This window comes from Triturus cristatus, chromosome 9 (assembly GCF_964204655.1).
Source record: "Triturus cristatus chromosome 9, aTriCri1.1, whole genome shotgun sequence".
NCBI lineage: Eukaryota > Metazoa > Chordata > Amphibia > Caudata > Salamandridae > Triturus > Triturus cristatus.
The window spans coordinates 720,488,697-720,510,587 of NC_140592.1; the positions used below are offsets into that span (position 1 = coordinate 720,488,697).

General features: G+C 42.3%; 1 pseudogene across 1 annotated transcript in view; it reads left to right on the forward strand.

The window, feature by feature from the left end:
* The window catches only part of LOC146798600 (solute carrier family 22 member 6-A-like), a 540,325-nt pseudogene that overhangs the window by 478,481 nt on the left and 39,953 nt on the right, over positions 1-21,891 (forward strand). Inside the window, exon 8 of the transcript XR_014969190.1 lies at positions 12,219-12,327. The product of XR_014969190.1 is annotated as a solute carrier family 22 member 6-A-like (transcript). The remainder of the gene's footprint in view (positions 1-12,218; positions 12,328-21,891) is intronic.

Sequence of the window (21,891 nt, forward strand, 5' to 3'; positions counted from 1 at the left end):
TTATGGGCCCAGGTGAATATATGGTATGTGAGTAACCAGAGCTGGTAATCCGCTGGATCAGTTTTTCTTGGTAGCAAAGGATGGTAGAGTTTTCGTCAAGAGGGGGGTCTTCTTGATGGGAGACTTTAAAAATCATATCTTTATGAGTCTGAACCAGTGAGTCCTATTGATCTGAAATAGGTATTTGTTGGCGCCCACGTTTCTCCCCCAGAGTAATGCCATGCCCTCAGTGCGTGCCCACTGTTGTAGGTCATGGTGCGGGTAGGACAAAGGGGGGGCTACTGACTTCCATCACCAAGAGAGCTTTATGGGCCAGGAGGAGTGCAAGATCCAGGAATGTGGTAGTGAATTTTGATTAACTCTAGGAGGGTTACTCCTGTGGAACCCTGTACCTGCCTGTCCATGAGATGTTCTTAGGTAGAGTGGTCCCCGGACCAATTAGACTGTAGCTGCGTTCAATCCCACATCATGTGTATCAGGTGGGCCAGCATCTGTTTGCATCGCCGGCAGGTTGGGGAGGCTGCATGGAAGAGTGCCAGCAGTTTCTGCGGAGTTAAGTATGCCCTGTGAAGGATACATGTTTGAATACATTTAAAATGTACGTTACGGGGGACTTCAGAAGGATAGCGAAGCGCAGCCTGTCATTCCCTGTCATTGAAGGCTATGTGGATCTCGCCTTCCCAGGTGGCCTGCCGTGCATGGAGGGCGGCACCAGTGTTTCCCCGGATCCCCTTTTAAAGCCAGGACACCAACTGTCATCTGTGTCCTATGGTATGCAATGCCTGTAAGGCTATGTCAGTGGGTGGTTCCTGCTGGAGAATCTGCTAGATCTGGTGCAGGGCCAGTTGTTACTTGCCGTAGGTAAGGGGCTTCCCAGTAGGAAGGTCCAGACGCTAGTTAGGGCCTTAAATTCTAGAAGGAGGCTGTCTTCAATCAATTCACTAACAGTACTCAACACTTTGGCTTCCCAGCGCACCAATTCACCTGATTAAACTCACATTGGCTAGTGCAGCATACCTTTCAATGGGATGGCCGGGGCATATGTGGGCTCATTTTTAGTGTAAGTAAAGGTGTTTCACAAGCATGCACGTGCTATACCTAAGAGTAGGGTACATTTCAATGGGGGTTTAGAGGATGGGAATAGAACCTTGTGCAGCTGTTCCAGTGTGAGTTAAGCTGGTGACCAACCAGAGTGTTGGCCACTGCAGTTGTGCCGCATACTAGTATGAATGGAAAACAGATGCATTCAAACTGCCCTACTCAGTGGGGGGATGGATTCTGGACAATGCAAGCTGCCTTCTCCCCATGCCCCAGATGAGGTTGCACAAGATAATACTGATGCAGCAAAAGATCGTCCCAGGAATGAGCACTTGGAGGTTTACAAAGTAGTAAAGCAAGGGTGACAACACCGCCATTTTAGAGAGGGGCATTTGACAGTGGGAGGATGGCCCAAAAATTGGCTTGGGCACGGATTGCTATTATTGCAATGCCTAGGATGCCCTCAAGGATTCCCCTTGGTTATATAAAATGCCCACTGGATGGGTTTGGTCCCGCAGTAGAAAGATGAAAGTCTTTGAAAGGTTTACCTTAAGCCCAGACAGGCCGTGAAACTCAGTTAGTACATGTGCAAGACGGGCAAGGTACAACTGGACTGAGCGGATATATAGTAGCATGTCATCAGCATAGAGAGAGATAGTGTGTGTGGTTTACCCTAGGAATTTTCCCAAATGCCTCCCTGCTAATGTAGCCAGCAAGCCAGGTGCTCCACCAATAAAACAAATGAGAGTGAAGACAGGGGGCAACCCTGTTGGATTCCCAAAGCTATTGTGTATGCCTTGGAAATGTGTGACCTGGTCCATTGGCTCAGAGTGCAACAGCCAGATCCACTTCAGCATGCAAGGGCCAAAACAAATGAACTGCGAGTCCACTAGCATGTATTCCCATCCTAATGTGTCAAAGGCCTGTTCAGTATCATTAGAATTACAAGCCGCCTCTGGCCAGGCCTGTGTCACTCCCTCCATGACCCACTGTGTACAGACGACATGTATTAAGGAAAGTATTGCACTGAGGTACAAACCCATTGTGAGCAAGATGTATGAGGTCAGGGAGATGTGGAGGTATCCTATCCACCAATGTTTTGCTGAGAATTTTTGTAATCAGTATTGAGCATGGATTAAGAACGGTGGCAGGCCACATTGCTTGGTTCTCTATTGGAATTTGGGATTGAGGTGACACTTACCTCCCTCATGGTAGGGGTAAGTACTCTCAGCTGGAAGGCCTCAGCATAGAGGCCCTACAGTCACTGGGCAAGGAGTTCCTCATATGTGGCATAAAAACTTCATGCAGAGTTCATCCTATCCTGGCATCATCCCTCAGGGCAGGGTCCTAATCGCCTGTCAGATTTGCTATTGTGAAAGAGGGGCGTCCAGTTCCTGAATAGCCTCCGGAGGAATATGAGTGAGATCTAGACCATCCAAAAATTGTTGGTGAACTGGAGCAGAAGCAGAAGCAGAGGGGCTTAGCGAGAAAAGTTGCTGGTATTTGATCTAAAACTGCACATTAAAGGCATTCTGCATGAATGCCAAGGTTCCCTTGTTGTTTAATGGGAGAGGACTTTCTAGGGGACGAACAAGACAAGCTAGCATGCTACCTGGCTTATCTGCTTCAATATGTGTTGTAGTTGCATATGTCCTTGCATCTAGGCACAGGAGCATCTCCAGTAGCTCGGCACAGTCATTCCTCACCTGTTGTAGGCATCCATAATGCCCAGGTGTGGTAGTGTGGGTGACCTCTATGTTCAGCCGTGCCCCGTTCCAACTTCTGCATCTCAGCCGTCAGAAAGGCCTTGTGCCTATTGTGGTAAGTAATGTTAATCCCCAGATAACCATCTTGTATTCCTCACACTCTATTGCTCTGGAAGAATTAGTGACTGCATTATCGGGAAAATTTACAGTCACTGCGCTTATAGTTTCATGGAATGCTTCATCCTCAAGCCATAATGGCTGCATCCGCAAGGTGGGAGCTGGGGTGGGGGTATGATTTGCAGGTTATGGTCAGATATTTCCCAGGTAGTCTATATCCAGGACTTGTGGATGTAAAGGGAATCTGCAGACCAGTCGATATAGGCATATGTGGAATGAATGTACCTGGGAAAAAAGGAATAATTTAGCACCTGTGGATATCGTGTCCTCTAAACGTCTACCATCCTCCAATAGTGCAGCCAATCCATAAACGCCACTGAGCTACGTACAGCAGGAGCTGTCGACACGGGGGGTTTCACTTATCTAGTAGAGTATCTAGGACTAAGTTATAGTCCTCAATAGTATGCAATAAAAGTCTATCCAAGGGGCCAGTTGGACAAAGAGGGATGCACAAAAATGAGGTTGTTCAGAATTGGTCGCATAAACAGATCCCAGCACCACCACCAGCCCATCCATCAGGCTAGGGTGAATCAAACATCTGGATCAACTTTGGGCTTCTTCTGCAGGAAGGGAATCACTCCCACTTGTGTCAGAGGACTGGCAACTCTGCAGCGTCGACATATGTCTCTTGGAGGAAAGTTTGTTGGCCAAGGTGTACCCATGTCTGATAGTATTTATTGGCATTGCCCATTACTCCGACATTCAAGATGAAGAATGTGCATTTGGTCCTTCTCCTTGTGTAGGTATTACTAAGGGAAGGAGCCCAATGTGCAAGTAGCTGACCAGGGGTATCAGGCATCAGGTCCGCTTGGGGATCTTTGGGGTAAAGACAAGGGCACACTGTTTGAGGAAATCAACTTAAAGGGAAGCAACAGTCCAGCCACTAACAAATCAGGAGCCGTCCAAATGTTAAACAGCTCCCAACAGGGAAAAACAAAGTGGGTGATTTCCTTTGCAATTACCTTCAACTGAGCTGGATAGAACAGGGTATATTTCAGGGACTGGTCTCGCAAACTCTTTTTGACCCCTTATAAGAAGACCCAGTGTTATTGCACTGCTAGCGTGAATCTGGGACGACTGAGACACAGGATGCCCCCACCATGATAGGATGCTGTTCTCTAGCCTTTCACAGTATGTGGTCCCTGTATTTTAGGAATATGGCCATCATCGGCAGTGAAAGAACTCCAGGAGAAGGCAATCTGGCTGGGACCCAGTGGGCTCGCTCCACAAGGAACATCGCGAATAGCCCTCCAGGGCAGATTTCCACCTGAAGTCAGTGTTCTACATACAACAGAGATACTTTCACTCTACAAACTCTGATAGTCCAATAATCTGCAGGTTATTATGACAGGCTCGTCCTTCTGCATCTTCTGCTCGTTCCTTCAGAAATGGGATCCTCCCCGTGAGTTCTTATATGCACTGCGCTGCATCTATCCATTGGGGCTACAACTTCTGAATCTTCTGCTCCATTGCAGTCAGCCTGGCTTTTGTTTTAAAGTAGTCTTCTCCAATCAGATTGAAGTGAAAAGAGAGGGTGTTGATTTTGGATTCCATCACAGTTTTCGATTCATGGACCGCTGCACGGATCAGGTGCAACTTGTCAGGGAGTCTATGAATGGTGGTCAATGTTGAGTAGCGACAGTGCTGAGACGCAGAGCTGGGCGGGCCACTGGCAGACTTCCGATGGTGTGAGTGATTGTGGTCATATTTCTGCTGGTGCGAAGTCACCCCATCAAGGCCACAGTTCTCCTTCAGTCATATTGCAGCAAGAATCGCCATTCCACAGTAGGTCAGCTGCTTGTCTGAGGTCCTGCTTCTCTTGAAGGGCCACCATCATGAAAAGCCAGGGCAGCAATGTGGAGAACAGAGGGCCTCCCCTGAACACAGTCTGCCAGTCACCCCCAACAGGGAAGGGCTGGCACAAGCAGCTGCCACAATGAGCCCCGGATGAACGATGGACCCCTGATGTGGGCCAGTCATCAGGGTTCATACCATAGACCCTGTTCGCCTAGGGAGGCAAGAAGTTTAATCCGCACAATCTTCAGTTGTGGGGAGGGGAAGAGTAGTCGCTTCTCACCAGGAGCCTCCACCACTGCTTATAAAAGGCCCCTCTTGCTTCCACTAGGCACCCCCACACAGGCCTACATGGAAACTGGAAGCACTGTGTCCCACCAGTCTTTGCTGCCTCTTCCGTCCTCCAGCCCCATTGCCTCACTCGGGGTGCGGTCCCTATCAGCAGCTTCCGGCCCCTGGGTGGCACAAAGAGCAGATGTAACCTTATCCACCCCGAGGGAGGACGGAAAGCTACACCACCCAGCAGAAAGTACTACCTGCCTGGTGGGAATGCAGGCGATGTGTGGGCCGGAGCAGCACGATTATGCATTCTCCATCTTCATTGGTCAGCCATTCCCCATATCAGTGCCATGTTGATAACAGTAGAAGGAGAGAAAGCTATGAGGACAATTGAGGGAGAATTTGCAGTGACTGTTTATTTTGAGGTAACTAAATATGATTGTGAAAATGACAAGATAAATGTCAGTATTCTAGAGTTGCGGTTCTTAACCTGTAGTCTGGGGATCCCTGAGGTTCTGCAAAGCCCACTCAGAGCGTCAGTGACTGCTTAGAAGATTAAATAATATCAACAGATTAATAAAATGTATATTGAAAAAAGCAAAATGTAGAATTGAAAATGTTAAAACATTCTGTAAATGTGGAAGTATTTGAAATTGGAAACTAAGTTAGAATCCTCATATTGAGCCTTGGGAGTAGTGCAAGTACATCAAACGAATATAGTATGTATGATGAGCGGCCTCTTGAATTTAGAAAATCTCCAACCTTCCCACTGAAATAAAAATTTGGATTTATTTTATATTTGTTTGTGAATTATATAAAATATTAAATCAATTGTATATTTTTTAGATGAATGCTTGCTTCTGTATTTCTTTATGGTTTTTTTTGTTGTTTAACACTTTCCCTACTGTTGCGCTGACTGGAGTGGGAGTAGTCAATTAATCATATAAGCTTTATTTCGGTCATTGCGACCATAAAAGTGCATATGCATACAATACAAGGAAACAAGATAAAAACATACCAAAATTTGTTATCAATAGATCTAAAAAGTTTCAACTTGATTGATTATCCTTAATACTAATATAAAAAGATAAAACTGGCTTATAAAGTGTGTGTCAACAAAAGCCTATGCTGCGATGGAATTAGGCAGCATGGCCAGCCATGCAGTCACAATGCTAAAAATTGGCTTTATAACCAGAGCTAAGAAACATATTATTTATTTAAAAAGAGGTTATAAAGTTAATTAGAAAAGTTACAATCGGGTACATTTTCAGCACTGATCTTCTAATGATTCACATTTTGCGGAGAAACTTGACAATTGCACAGTCAAATAGAAGACTAGAGTCTGATTTTAAAATGTGCAGTGCCTCGCAATGGCAATGGAGGCCAAGCTGCCTACAAACAGGAGCTAGCCATTTGGCTGTTGGAGAATGGTACATGGGACACATAAAAAAATGTGACTAAATGACTCAGCAACAAGAGGACAACGTGGACAACACTGCATTGTGGTGGAAGGCTGCCATCAAGAGGCTATAAAAGTATTCACTGGGAGGGAGCCAAATCTGAATTGCATATACAGCTTCCTATCCTGCGGGATCATGATGGCCTCCAGATGTTGTTCATAAACACCTGACAGTTTAAATTCCATAAAATCCATTGTGAGTCAGCCCCAGGACGAATGAGAGATAGAGGACTGGGCCACCCAATTCCAATATTGTTTCTTAATCAGGTCTTTGCTAGGCAATAATGCTGGGTCCTTTGTGTCCCACTATCCCTTCAGCCCTATAATGGTAAGCAAGGACTTCACTTTAAGGAACCAACCAATTTTCTTGAAGCAGTCAAGAGCGCTTACTTCGACAAGGGCATCAGCATAAGGGAGAAGCTCAGGAGTTGATTTTAAACACAACCAAAACAATAGGGGGCAAAGCTTAGCTTTCTCCACAATTGAGGAACTGCCCATGTCCAGTCTTAGTGGGTGAAGAGGGGTACTCTGAGGAAGTGAGCATAGAGCTCTCAAAAATGTATTCTCTGTCGTAAGAAGGCCGTCTAATTTTTCGAAGCCCCAAAGCTCGACCACATACAGAGCTGAACCTACTTCCCTGTGATCATATAAATGGAGTGGGGCTGCTTCTGGTTTGCTCTGGGAGGTCCTATGCTCTTTGATCAAAACCCCAGTGGTCTGTCTATGCTGGAGAGTCCGCTTCATTACATGGTGCTTCCAAGACAAATCCTCTGAGAGATTGACGCCGGGGTAATCGAAGGTGTTCACTCTCTACAAGGGAATCCCACCCAGTGTTAACTTGCCTTTAAATTATTTGTGAGGGTTCAGCATTAAGAGTTTGGTCTTTGAGGTATTAACCTCTAGGCCTCTCATTGCACAGAAAACCTCGGAGCAATCTAAAAACAGTGACAATAGTACAGTACAGTTTCCTACTGTTGTGTAGACTGGAGCGCGAATGGTAAATAGTAAATTCTTCATATATATTTATTTTTTATAGTAGCAAATAAAAATACAAATAAAAATATTCAATATATTTCTAAATAATAGTGTTATGTTAAATATCTGTATATATGAACATATAAAATATATATTTATTGAAACACAATTGAGAGGCAACAAAAGAGTACACATGCAAAATTGGTACATAGAACATCAAGAGGAAATGAACCTTTTTCGGTTGATTCTGTGTTTCGTCAATCAATTGCTTCTTCACTAGATGTAGATAAGTGCAGCCAATGCAATTCACCAAGTTACAGGCTTCGTCAAGGCAAAATCATGTGTCTAGCCAGACACAATGTTTAAAGTAGACACATTGTAATGAATGATACACCAGTATTCTACGAGGTACCTTATGGCCACAGCAAGTTCAAAGTTCTGTCAGCTGCTGGTAAGCAAACAGACAAGATGTTATGCCATTGTCATTGGAAAAGACATCCATCCATATCGCACTACAATCGACCATAAGTAAGTCAACCGCCAGTGTTCGGCGGTCCCACACTGTGACCACTTGTTCAAATTTCAATATATATTTATGCGTGTATTTTTATGTAAGTATTCATTTATAAATATTATTAAATGTAACTCAAATTTATTTAATTTACATTATATGAATGTTCTATATTAAAATATTTGATATTGACTATGTTATACTATATATAGTATATATATATATATATATATATATATATATATATATATATATATATATATATATATATATATATATATATATATATATGAAAACTGAAGTTGTTGTATTAATTTACGGTATTAGTGTGAAACGATCTTTTTTCTCTGATATTTTTGTACTTACTTTTATAGGTATACACAAACTATATTTTTTGTATCCAATATTTTTAACACAATATGTTTGTGTGAATGATATCTGTGTTCCCAATATTATATCAGTGATCCCCCACTCGAATACTATTGGGCAGCTCACCTCAGATTTATCTCTGAACAGGTCGTACACGCAAGCGATAAACACTGGTTCCACATAGATGTGGCTTGTTGCCCTTTATGGGACTTAGCTTGCTCCATAAGCACACCAGAACAAAAAGTGCATACATAGCTACTCCCACCAAAGCAGTCATAGAGATTTGGGATAAACTGTCTCTTTGGAGGGATCTCACAACCTTCCCTTCCCCAACAGGCCAATTGCCCTTAGCCGAGAATTTACCCTTGCCCTCAACCCCCATGTGTTCCTATCTGGAAGTCCGGTGAGTGTAGGACTCTGCGCAACCTCTTTGTGGGAGGAAACATCAAGCCCTTTGACCAAAGCACCATTTACCGTACATCCTCTATCCTCTGTTGGCAATGCGGAGTAGAACCAGGAGACTTCTGCCAAATCTGGCGGTCTTGCTCTCTTATCACCACATACTGGAAGGAAATTCTTGGACACATCAAGGGTACTGTAGGATTTCCAATCTCTACCTCCTACTCTACTATCATATGAGATATCCGGCACCACACACATGAGGTTATGACGCATACCGACTGGCGGCTCATTAGCCACATGCTAACTGCTTCAAAAAAGCTCATAGCTCTCGCCTGGAAGAAAACGATTGTCCCCTCCCATTTCCCATTGGTTTACGTACCTATAGCACGGTATAGCAATGGAGCAGCTGTCCAATAAATTGGCCCATACTGATAAATATGTCATACGTATTCGATTATCTCTCTCGCCTTGAGTATACTTGCTTAAACTCACTAAAGCTTGAAGCGCTACAGCTCTTTGACTAGACAGCCCACCAGTAATCACAGTAGTGGCCATAATGCTAGGCACTTGCCTGCTGCCACTCCACCAGAGAGGCCTGGCATGTGCTACTCCAAGGCGATGAGAAGGATCTGGGGTTCTAAGGGAGACATTATGACTTGAAACCTGAGGCACTTTTTGTTTCAATGTTCTTTGTTATCTGTCATGCATACCTACCTGTGGCACACAGCCGTTGGATTTCCCGCGTCTGTAGCTGCTATCACAGTATCGTAGCATCTCTATATCATTGCATCGAAATGTACTAATGTGTCGGGGTTTACTTAAGTGGTGCAGTTTTAGATTCAAGACTACATCTTGTTTTGTTTTATGGAAGACCTTTAAAAACAGATTTCAAGCAAAATATATATGTAGACATCTACAATAATTTTGTTTAAAAAATCCCAGTATCAAACATTAGTTCACTTTGTTGTCCATTGATTTCAATAGTTCCCTAATTTGCTATTAGGCCATATGTTTTTTTCTTGCGATGATTGCTAGAGGTGTTGCAATTGATTGCTCTCAAATAATCTAACTAAAAATATGCATTTATGGTTCTATTAGTTTAGAGCTGCAAAACCTTCAAGTTCTCTAGAGCGCACAAAACACAGCTGTGCACTTGTGAACTTATTAGTAATTTTGTACTTCTTATGTCTTTGCACAAGTTTTACTCAGTCACAATAAAGCAGTTTATTCAGTTACGATGTACTTTACCTAGATTTCTATCTTATGAAATCTAATGACATAAGCATTTACATAAATGTTAACATCTCACAAGTAATACGAAACATGTCTGATACACGTTTTGATCCGAAAGCAATGCTTGATTGTCTTGAAAAGCATTCTGGATCTGTTGATGGCTTCATTGACGGTGCTGTTATAATACTTCACTTTGTCTGATGTGATGAGCTGTCTGGGTGTTGCGCAGAGACTTCAGTATCGTGAGGATATCAAGAGTTCTGGTTTTCTTCCATTTACTTTCCTGTCTGTGGATGGATTGTTTAATGCCCTCAAGGTCTTTAGAGTACCAGATTGCTGAAGGCTTTGGCTAACACGTGCATGTTTTATTTGAGGGCTGCATGTTCACATAGTTTTCTAAAAAAGGTGAGTACAAGGATTAGGTGGTCTACGGAGAAGTCTTTGAAGGATGTAAAAGTTTGGTATTCTCTTTTACTTGGTCTTTGTTTGTTGGTAGGATGCTGAACAGAGATATAGGAATGGCAAAGTGGTCCTTTCTGTCCAGGGGTATGGGTAGTTAGCATTGGATTGTTCGAGATGATGGGAGCACAGGGCTGAGGATATGCCCGTTAGAGTGTGTTGGTTCTATGGCATGCTGTACCACAAGTCTTTGGAGGAGATTGAGGAGGTTTTGTTGGCTTTTTTGTGATTCTGTTGTCTGGGAGGTCAAAGTCACCCAAGAGTTGACTTTCTCCCTTGTTATGTGCACAGGTCATATGATGGATGCTGTAGCCTGTGGGAAAAAGGGGCGTCTAGGATGTGCGAGATGTGGGAATGAACCATGTTTATGTAATCAAGAGGGTATCAAGCTTGCGACAGATGCTGAGGTCTCAAATGTCTGGTGTGTGGAAGACTGCTGAGTTAATGTTAAGGAGCATGAGTTGGATCTGGAGTTCTCTTGGTGTGTGTTAGTGGGATGTGTAGGAGATTCAGTCTGAGTTGTGCGAATGATTTGTGAGCATTGGGTCATTTAGATCTCTGTGTGTATGTGGGCATTGTCAGTAAGGCTTGTTGGGTGAGGCTTATGATTATATTTTACCTTGTAAGTTTGAGGGGTGCTGGCCCAAGGCACTTCCTGGCCCTAAAATTCCTCAAATGTGATAACCCTGTCTTAGTCTTGTCTTATATTCTACTTTTTGACTACGCCATTATGTTAAGAATGATGGGCCAATCGCAAAACACATTGGACAGTGGAGCCTGCCGTAATTAGACATGTCAGGAGTAGTTTCAGTAACACATCCATCCAATAATGGCATGGAGAACCAGTGAGCATTTGTTTCATTTTCCAGTGACAAACACCCAAGGTAGTGAAGGACTGTCTTTAAAAAAGGAAGGGCATTGCCTCTGACATACTTGGAGTTCCCGACCTGCATACAGGGTATATGATCAATGTCTTCTGCCTGGCGTCAAAAGATGTAAAAGGCAGTTCTGGGCAGAAAACAAAATGTCTGACCTGTTGTCAAAGGATCGCCTACATAGGCAGCTATGTCAGCTGGACGTTGTGTGCTGAGCAGGATGTTTACAATGGCTGTGCCTATGGAAAACAATAGTTCTCCTGCATCTTTCTAAGAGGTTGGTGTGTGAGCCAGCTGCAAATATTTAATAGGTGTCCCATTGCCATAAATTTCTGTTGTTGCCTATTTTGATCACAGCGTAAAAATAAATAAGTATCTTTAAACATCAATTTACTCGCCTACGTACTGAAGCACATATTTAGTAGCAGCAACAGATCTGTCTTCATAATTTGCAAACACGTACAGTAGATTTTATTTTCTCTGACATCTAATACATTCAAATGTGGAATTCTGTGTGTTCTCAGCGATCCATGTGAAATCTCATGCATACATGTTTTGAAAATATTTTCATTTGACTTAGGGGTAAAAGTGGGATTTGGCTAAGAGTTTGAAAAATATTCATCTTAGCATTAGGGCTTGGTTTAATGTTAGAATCAAGGTTAGGTTTACAGTTAGCATGAAGGCTATAGTTTGGTTCATTGTTAAGCTGACTGATATAGATTGAAGTCATAGTGGTGCTGTAACTGGCAATTGAAATCAGGGGATACAACGTTAAAGTAATTGTCAAGGTGAAAATGTTAAATAGATGTTTGCTGCAGTAATCGATGTCTTATATGACTAACAGTCTAATACGCTGCTTAGATTTAAGCAACAAAATATGGTAGTAATAATAATGTTCCATTTCTACTTAAAACTGTCTTCCCTTTCTTGTCTCCCTAAAGAGATGCAGATACTGCGTGCATCACTGGCTGTGCTGGGCAAGGGGTGCCTGGCTGCTTCCTTCGTCTGTTGCTACCTGTTCTCTGGTGAGCTGTACCCAACCATGCTTAGGTAACAGAAATGCTGATGTAGAAAACTTCCCTGTAAGGCTATGCCCTTTTTGCATGGTCATCCCCTACTTTTTGCTACATTGTCTTGCTTATGTATGGACTCTGAAGACTATGGAGCTGCCATTCAGTGCCCAGTGTTTTTGCTCCAACCTCTAAAAGAATGTAGAAATGGCTAATACCTTAATTACATATTTACCTTACCTATCAGTCCCTAGTATATATTACGCTGTGTACCCAGGACCTGTAAGTTAACCATCACTAGTGGACTCCAGCAATATTTGTGCTACAATTAAAGTGAGCATGTAAAACATTCACTCTAGGCCTGCCAGAACAGCCTAGCATGGCAGTTTTGAAACTGTCATATGGGTCTGTTAAAATCTCCCTGTAGCAGGCACAAACCTTCCTTTTTAACACGTATAAGTCATCCCTAAAGAAGGCCCTAAATGGCCATAGTACAATACCTCAATTGTCCTGTGGGATTCATTAACAGGAGGACCTCAAGTACACATCTGAGGTACCCGATTCAATTGTAAATATTACTCTTAATTGAACAATGGAAACAATTAGTAATAAGTACAGGACACTCTATGTTTGTTTAAGAACTACAACAACCGCCTACCCCAAAAGTATATACACTATATGGAGACATCATTTCGTTCTCTGATATTCTTGCCGTTGTGTTCGAAGATACTGATGAGACATGTCTTTATTGGGATATCTGGCTCTCATCTACCCCCTGTGGCTGGCTTCAATAATTGCCTCTCATATGCCCTAAAGAAGGCTGTTGGATTTTTGTCTCACATGTTGCAGGCATCTTTCACCATACTGATCAAAATGATTGGAGCTCCCCTCCTCATCTGACACTGAGGTGCCTGAAAGAGTAATCATCTTATTATTATTCCATCCTACGCTTGAGTAAGAGTGTGAACTTGAATAAAATGTATTTGCATATTGAGGTATACATCAAATGAGAACCTGAACTGAATCAATAATTATACCACTTTGAGAACTGCTGGGCATTACATTTAAGGTTGACAAGCAAGTGACTGTGTATTTATTACTGTTTACTTATGAGTATTTATGATCTCTGGGGTAGACAACTATTCTGTGTTTCTTTTATATTTACCCCTGTTCTGCACCTATTATGCATTTTCAGGAACCCTATTTTATTGATTTTGTGTGCCCTTTACATATCAGCCTTATTCAGAGTACGGAACCAGTTGGAGCAAAATATTCAGCAGACATCTGAAAAATCTCATACACAGTCCTTGGCCAATATTGATTATCAAACTTATAACATTTTTCAGATGTCTGCTGAATGTTGTGCTCCAACTAATCCTGCAGAGGCATTAGGAGTAAGAGAATTGAAATATACACTGCTTGAGTAAGAGTTAAGACTCATTCTATTGACTTACTGGGGTATTAATTATTCAACACGTATTGCACTTGGTGATATAGAGTACTAGGCGATTGCAGTATCCACGTGAGATACCTGGTAAACTAGGCCGATGTAAGAATATTATGAATATGTGGACCTCGTAGTTTAGATAAGGCAGCTGAAGCACAAGAAGATGATTTAGGTATTAACCGTACACATACATCTTTGATGTTATTTTAGTGGTGGAAGTAGTTTGCATGAGAATATTTTGGGGTGCATGGGGAATCATGTAGGTGAACTGCAAAAAAATAGTGTAATAGGTGGTAATTGATCATTTTTGGTCCTACCACAGCTGGTGTGACTGATGAATTCAGGAAGTATCATTGTACTCATGATCAAGGTGGTGATTAAAGTGGTGAAGCAGGAAGCATTTGTTTGGATTCGGTCTGGTGGACTGTAGATTTCTTTCTTTCTTTTTCCCATGCAAGTATATTAGTCAGGTGCAGAAGTATTAAGGGAGCCCTAATAGTCATCTGAGGTCAAAACATGGACAAGCCCCCCGTTGATTGTCTAACGGCTATATAGCACTAGGAGATATTGTGGACAGATTGCCACTATCTCTGTTTCAAACTAATTTGAAGTTATTGTTCAACCACTGGGGAATGTACAGTCTCTTGTGTCATATAGGTTGTAAACGTGTTCATGATTTGAGCCCTTCATCATCTGCACCATGATCACATTTTGTATTTATTACACCTTTCTCTGAATAAGGCTGATCAACAAATTATGTAAACTAATATAGTGTCCTATATTTATTACTTATTGTCTCGGTGGTTAAGTTAAGAATGATATTTTTCTTTTTTCTTTTTTTATTATATTCTTTTATTGAGAATAACAAATCTACAGCAGCAAGTATTACATGGAAAGATCATAAATAGAATCATATCCAATAGATGAATAAAGGTCAAGCTAAAAAGATGGCCATTCAGCACAATTCGAATTCATCCGTGAGATTTAGTGCAAAGAGTTAACCTACAATACAGTACAAAAGATAAGATTAACTTCTGGGTTGAGCAAATGCAACTTCAAAATCTATCTACAGAACTGTTATATTTTCCTCTAGAGATCCTCCTACCATTGATAAGAAGCCTCCCATTCCAGTAGGGGCCCCCATATCCTCTTTCCCTTTATTTTCTCTTTTTTCCCCTTCTGCTCGTAAAGTGCCTTCTCTAGTTTAAAAGCGCTCCTTCCATTGATGTAATCTGGGAAGCAGAAGATCCACTCATGCAGAAGCAACACTTAGGGGATGATTAAGATGCTGTCGGGGAAGGCTCTGACCGTCGGTCAGAGCCTTTCCTACAGTATCGTATTTTTCCAGTCGGATTCCTTTCCGCCCGCCTCATTACAATAGATCGGTCGGAAAGGAATCAGACCGGTCATTCCGACGGGTTTCCAACAGGCTGAGTGAGCCTGTCTGCTATTAAGAATGCTGTTAGTATTCCCAAGGGTGGCTCTTTCTGTCTGAGGGATTACGATGTCGGATTTCGACAGCCTTTCTGTGCCGTCCTTTTTGAAATAGAAAGGCTGTAGAAAGTCGACTTTGAGGGCCCCCAGCAGTGCCCCAATGGGAGCACAGCCCCCGGATGGAGGCCAAGGTGGCACTTATATTGCCCCCCTGTTGATCTCTGCAGCCCGTGGCAGGCACCTTGAGATGCCTGCCACGAGGTGCAGAGATGAACTGCACCTTCTATTTTACAATGGGAGCATGTATTCCAGCCGTAATACACGCTCCCGTTGTAAACTATGGGGATGTGACTGAACAGTTTTCAGTCGCATCCTAATCAGTCGGTCGGGACCGCCGACCGGATGTCGTATGGTCCCATAGCCGAGACAATGTCGAGCGGAGGAAAGTCCGCCCGTCATCGTAATAGGGCCCAGAGTCTAAAGACTGCCATTGCAATAACAATTTGTTCAGCCCTGATCCCTCTGGATGCATCATCGATGCCCAGCATCATAACTTGCAGTAACAGGGTAATATTCTTTTTAAGGATTTTATTTAGAAATAGTGCAATTTCAGCCCAAGGCACATTAAGGCAGCGACATGTACAAAACATATGAACCAGGTCTGAGCTTGGCTTTTGGTATCACGTGCATCCGGTCCCAGCCGCCACTCTCAGAACTGGCTATTTTAGCGGGGGTAATGTATAGATCAAAGATCATCTTATAATGTTGGGTTTGCAAATTAGATGAGCACAAAATTGTGCTCCCCATATCTAAAGATTCCAGAAGGCAAGAGCATTCCACCTCCACTCTCATCCCCTACTTGCATTCATGCTATTCTAAATCATCTGGGATCCCTTTGCTGAGGCAGCCATATATTTGTGTGATTGAATACACCGTCCCCCCTTCAGAATTTCCAATAGGCACACCTCAGCAAAACCTGCTATGCCACCCACCTTTTTCAACAGAAAGTCCCTGAGATGTAAATATTTTTACAAAAATCACAAACCCCAATGTTAAACCTAGTTTGAATCTTTGCAAAGGATGTCACATGTTTGCCCAAAAGCAAGTCTCCCAGCCTGCCTATATGGGCTTGTTCCCCTTTGGAGAAACATCCATCATGAAATATTACAGGCAGTTGGCTGTTCCGAAACAGAGGGGTATACCGACTATACCTTCCTGATCCCCGTCCAATTCCTAAATGCCGCTGTCATGATCTTAAATCTGGTTCTTTCATAATACTTTGGGTCAAAAGATTTCTGCAGACAGCCTTTAACTGCAGTCCCCATTACTCTCTTCTGGCTCCGCACCTGCCGTATTATCGAAAAGAGGATAAAGATATTCCAAGGTTGACGCTAAATAGTATAGTTTAGAATTTGGCAGTGCGCAACACCCCCTTTCCCTGGGGAGGCACAAATACCTATTGGATTACCTACCTGTCCCAAAGGACCAGATAAATCTAGCCACAGGGGCGTCTATACTTTTAAACCAGGCATTTCCGAATTCAAGAGGGATTGTACGAAACAGATACAGTAATTTGGGCAGAAAGATCATTTTCACTAAATCACACTTTCCCATAATAGAAAGATGTAGATTATTCCACCTTAAAAAGTCCTTTTTTTGATTTTTCAATAATTGGTGAGAAATCAATTCAATCACTTTTCCCAAATTAACTGAAATAACGACTCCTAAATACACGGCTTGATTTACCACCCGACTATCACGGGTGCCTGTAAATCGATTCGCCACTATTTGCGTCTTATCCTTATTTAATGCATACTCGGAGTAAGCTCCAAATGTTCCACTTATTATTTTTTTTATTTCTTTTTTCTTTTTTTTCTTTCTTTATTTTGTATTGCTTTTTAAATATGCCATCAACAAAGAAAACAAAGCAACACAGTACAGCAACCCCCCTGCCCCGAGCCTTAGCAATTTAACATGTGCCAGTGCCAAAAGTAGATAGTTCTGATTGGCACATTAGCTGAATCCATTATTTCAGGCCCCGAAAAGCATGAAAGGCACAAACTACTACAAATATGCTTTTAGCCTTAGTGCAAAAAAACTGCATAAAGTGCAATGCAATGGATCATTGAATTTGTCATAAAGTAAATCCCTAGGAAGTAAAGTGACCTGTGCAGAAGTGCAACATATAAGAATTTGTGCAAAAGATACAAATAGATAATACGCCATGTTAAGCTGTCCTTCTGAGCTTGACCTATATTGGTAACATATTGGTTAATGCTCGTAAACCAATTCTTTAAAACTTCCTAACAAAAGTACATAAAGGGCTGTTTTTCAGTATTCTTGACAATCGCTCCTTGGGAGTAAAGTGTTCGGTGCAATAAAGTGCAAAGTAAAATATGCATAAAGAATAGTGCTAAAAAAAAATGTAGATTACCATATAAATAGCTACCATACCAAACCAATCCTATCTCAGTGGTTTCAGTGCTGCGGGCAAGTTTGTACTCTCATATTTATACTACTCAAACACAAAGATCAAGGAAATTTCCCTCTTTCCCTAGCTTTGTTGAGGATTTGTTTGGTGGAGCCAACTAGATAGGGGTTCCCAGATGACTAACCCTTTCTCTTTGGCCGGGATGCCCTTTTTAGAGTAGATAGATTTTTCTTTATTTTTTAATTTTTATTTTTTATTATAAGTACAAAAGTCGAAATACAGAAGTAGAAATCCAATTCGAGCACATGCCTCACCCCTTCCCCCCCCCACCCCCGACGCTTTAACCGTTAGGATAGGAACTTGGTGAGTGATCTAGTGCAGGAGTTTAATGTCTAAAGGTTCGAAAATCGATAAACCAATGAATGTAGGGAAGAAAAAAGAAAAAAAATAGAAAGGATAAAAGTAGAACATCCCATTTATTATGATTTATACAGTTGACTCTTGTTATGGCGTAAACAATATGTATAGCTGAGTGTCTCATCTGAGATCGGGCCGAGCCAGTACCTGGAAAATCCCCCCAGCTAAGACTTTCCTGGATTTAGATGTTACCTGTCTAAGATGGAAAACATAAATTATTACTTATTTATGTATCTAGAGCCCCAATTAAATCCTTCTCTATCTTAACCAGACAGATAGGGGTTTCCAGATGGCCAGACCTTTCATTTTTTCCTTGGTAGCCCATTCTGGAAAATATAGCCTTTTCCATATGATAGGTAGATAACAATCGAGCTAGCCAATAAGAGAATGATGGAGGGTTGGGGTCTTTCCAAAAGGAAGCTATGCAGCGACATAGTATAGTCATAGCCACAAAAATAAGCGCACCTCCATTGTTTCTACTAATCTTGTCTTGCGTGCCTAATAAGACAATTGTGGGGGTCAGCTGGAATTCCCGAGAAAGAACTTTAATAAGGAAATCTTTTATCTGATGCAATAGGGGTGCAAGTTGGGGACAGGTAGCAAACATGTGTATCGAGTCTACACTGAACTCTGCACATCTGGGACAGAACGTTCCAGCACCCCTTCAGCGACTTGGTCAGGTGTAATGTATAGAAAAAAAGCGGTTTTAAAAAATTGTGCCTGTAGTTTGGCTGAGAGTAAGTCCCTCCTGGCTGATTGGACGGCCTGATTGAATATGTTAAAGGGGATGTTCAATTTCACTTGCCATTTATTGGCAGTAGCATGCATATCGTCAGGCATTAAACTAACTAATATATTATATATATATATCCAATCCTAGGTGGGGTGATGTTTTTTAATTTGCCAATTAAGTCTACCCTAGAGAAGCCGGCAGTCCCCCCGGTCTTGCAGGTCAAAAGGTCTCTTTTAGCCATGTATTTAAAAGACTCCAATTCCCCCAGATGACATTCAGTTTTAAGTGCACAAAAGGGTTTAATGCCATCTGTGGTTATCAGGTCTCCCATTTTTAGTATGCCAGCTCGATGCCGTTCAGGTAGGTAAGAAGACCCAAAAATCATAGGTAGATTAGAGTTGTTATTATGGGGAGAATAGTAGTTCAGGCTACCTAGCCCTAAAGTTTTACGGATGTTGAAGAAAACTTTAAAGGCATTTGTTGAGGTCTTAAATCTTACCCGTTTGTAATAGTCAAAGGAAAGCTGTCTCCAAAGACAGCCACGAGTCTCTTTCCCCCAAAAGCAGTTGGTAAGGAGATGGTAGGCCTATATTTGCGGTATGTGAGTATTCCTGAAGCAGCTCTGCGCTATATTGCATGACCGAGGCCCAATAATAAAATCTTAAATTGGGCAGCGCCCAACCGCCCCTCTCGCGGGGAAGAGAAAGCAGTTTAAAAGCTCGCCTTGGACGAGAGTATGCCCAGATGAATTGAGAGAAGATCTGATCGAATCTCTGCAACATTATTTTGCCCATCTCCAGAGGAATAGCCCTAAAAAAGAACAGCAGTTTAGGAAAGTAGGTCATTTTGATGACATTACAACTCCCCACTAACGTAAGATGTAAATTATTTAGCCGTTTAAGTGCTCATTTAGTTTCAGTAGCTAACGGGGTCAAATTCCTTTCTACTATCAAGTCGACATTAGCTGTTAAAATGACCCCCAGATATTTTGCTGACTGACAAAACCCGGCTATCTTCCCAGTCAATCTGATTATTAATGATGATCTGGGTTTTGCCTTGATTCAGGGCGTAGCCTGATATTTTCCCAAATTGGTTTGCTTCTTGTTCTAAAGCATTAACGGCACTCATTGGGTCAGGGGTCATTACTGCTAAGTTGTCGGCGTAAGCCATGATTTTAGTATCTAGCCCAAATCTGCTCACCGCTGGAATAGATTGGTTGTTTTCTATAGCCTTGTTAAAAGGATCTATATAAAGAGCGAAGAGGAGAGGTGAGCACGGACAACCTTGGCGAGTCCCCCGTGAGATTTTAATCTGCTCTGTCAGGGTCCCATTAATTGATATATTAGCTATGGGATTTAAATAGAGAGTTTGTATGGCTTGTATTGCCTTAGGTCCAAAGCCCATTTTCCTCATGGTGGCCCAGAGGAATGACCAGGAGACCCGGTCAAACGCTTTCTCAGCGTCGAGTAGAATTAGTGAGATGGGGTCTCCTGCTACTTGAGCCGCATCCAAGAGGGTGATAGCTCTACGAATATGCTCCATCATGCTCTTTTTAGGGATAAACCCATGTTGTCACTGTGATACCAGATACTCTATTCTCAAAGATAGACTTGTCGCGAATATTTTAGCATAAATCTTAGAGTCACAGTTAATTAGGGTTATTGGACGGTACGATCCCATTTCTACGGGAGATTTATCCTTTTTTGGGAAAATTACTATCTTAGCGTTGGACCAAGAGTCCGGAGGAGGTTCACCATTAAAGATGGAAACTACCATTAGAGTAAGAAGGGCATTTATCTGAATGGCAAATATTTTATAAACCTCAACCGGTATGTGATCAACGCCGGCCGCTTTCCGATCCGGGAGACCTGCCATGGCTTTAGCTATCACATCCCATCCGGGAGATTCCTCAAGTTGGTTGTAATCTGCCAGTCTGAGTGCTGCTATGGTGAACTGTTCTAGATATTCCAAGCTTTCCTCCTCTCTCAGTTTTAAGGACTCTGTGTTGTCTTCAGAGTAAAGGTTCTGATAGAACTCACAGAACTCATTGCGGATCTTAGTTGCATCCTTTGTGATCTCGCCAGAGCTGAGCTGAATTGACAAAATTTCGCTTGCAGACACTTGTTGTCTAATTCTAAGGGCAAGTTGGTGGCCAATGTTATCCCCACATTCATATATATTCTCTCTGGCAGAGGCCCATTTCATAGCAGTTTTTTCTGCAAATATGGCCCCTATTTCTGCCTTGCTGGCTATCACTTCTAACTGGGCATTTTCGATTTCTGCGCCTGAATTAACTGCTACGATTAGTTTTTCCTCTGCTTGCTTCATTTTATCTTTTGCCTTTACTAGCTCGATTTTGTTTTTTTTATTCTTCCTTATAGAATACCGTAAGGTCTCCCCTCGGATGCCCGCCTTCATTGCGTCCCATATGGTTCGCACTGCTGCTGAGCCTATATTATTTTCCAAGAACTCTTTAATCCACCCCTGCATGTGTGATCGATAACCCTCATCATACAGTAGGGCTTTTTCGAAGCTCCAGCTCGAGATATCCCCCCTGGGCCCAAGCCCGCTGATGTTTAGGATAAGAGAATTATGGTCCGACATAAAAGGTGGGGCGACTCACTTATTTTTTCAATTGCATAAAGAGCTTTATCAGGGTCTCTTGTAACGATTGCAACATCATCTGCATCAGCTAGTACCTTAGTTTTCCACCCTTGTAGACATATCGGCATCACATCAATAGAAGCTTCCAGTTTCACAATAGGGGGTCTATATATAAAGCAAAAAGCAAGGGGGAACCTGGGCAGCCCTGCCTAGTACCTCTTTTTACGTAGAAAAGCTGAGATTCCTGTCCCATAATCTGAAGTCTATCTACTGGATTAGAATACATCAATCGAATTGCTTGAGTAAAGGACCCTCCCTAATCCGTAGGCTTTCCACAGATATTCCCATGACACTCTGTTGAATGCCTTCTTGTCATCCAACATGACAGCTCCCATCGGTTCTTCCAGATACTCCGTAGCATCAAACAGTGCGATAACACGCTGCTCATGATCTGAGGTCCCCCTCCCTAGAATAAACCTGTGCTGCAGAGTTGATACTAATCTATGAATAAACTGGCCTAGTCTATTTGCCAAAATCA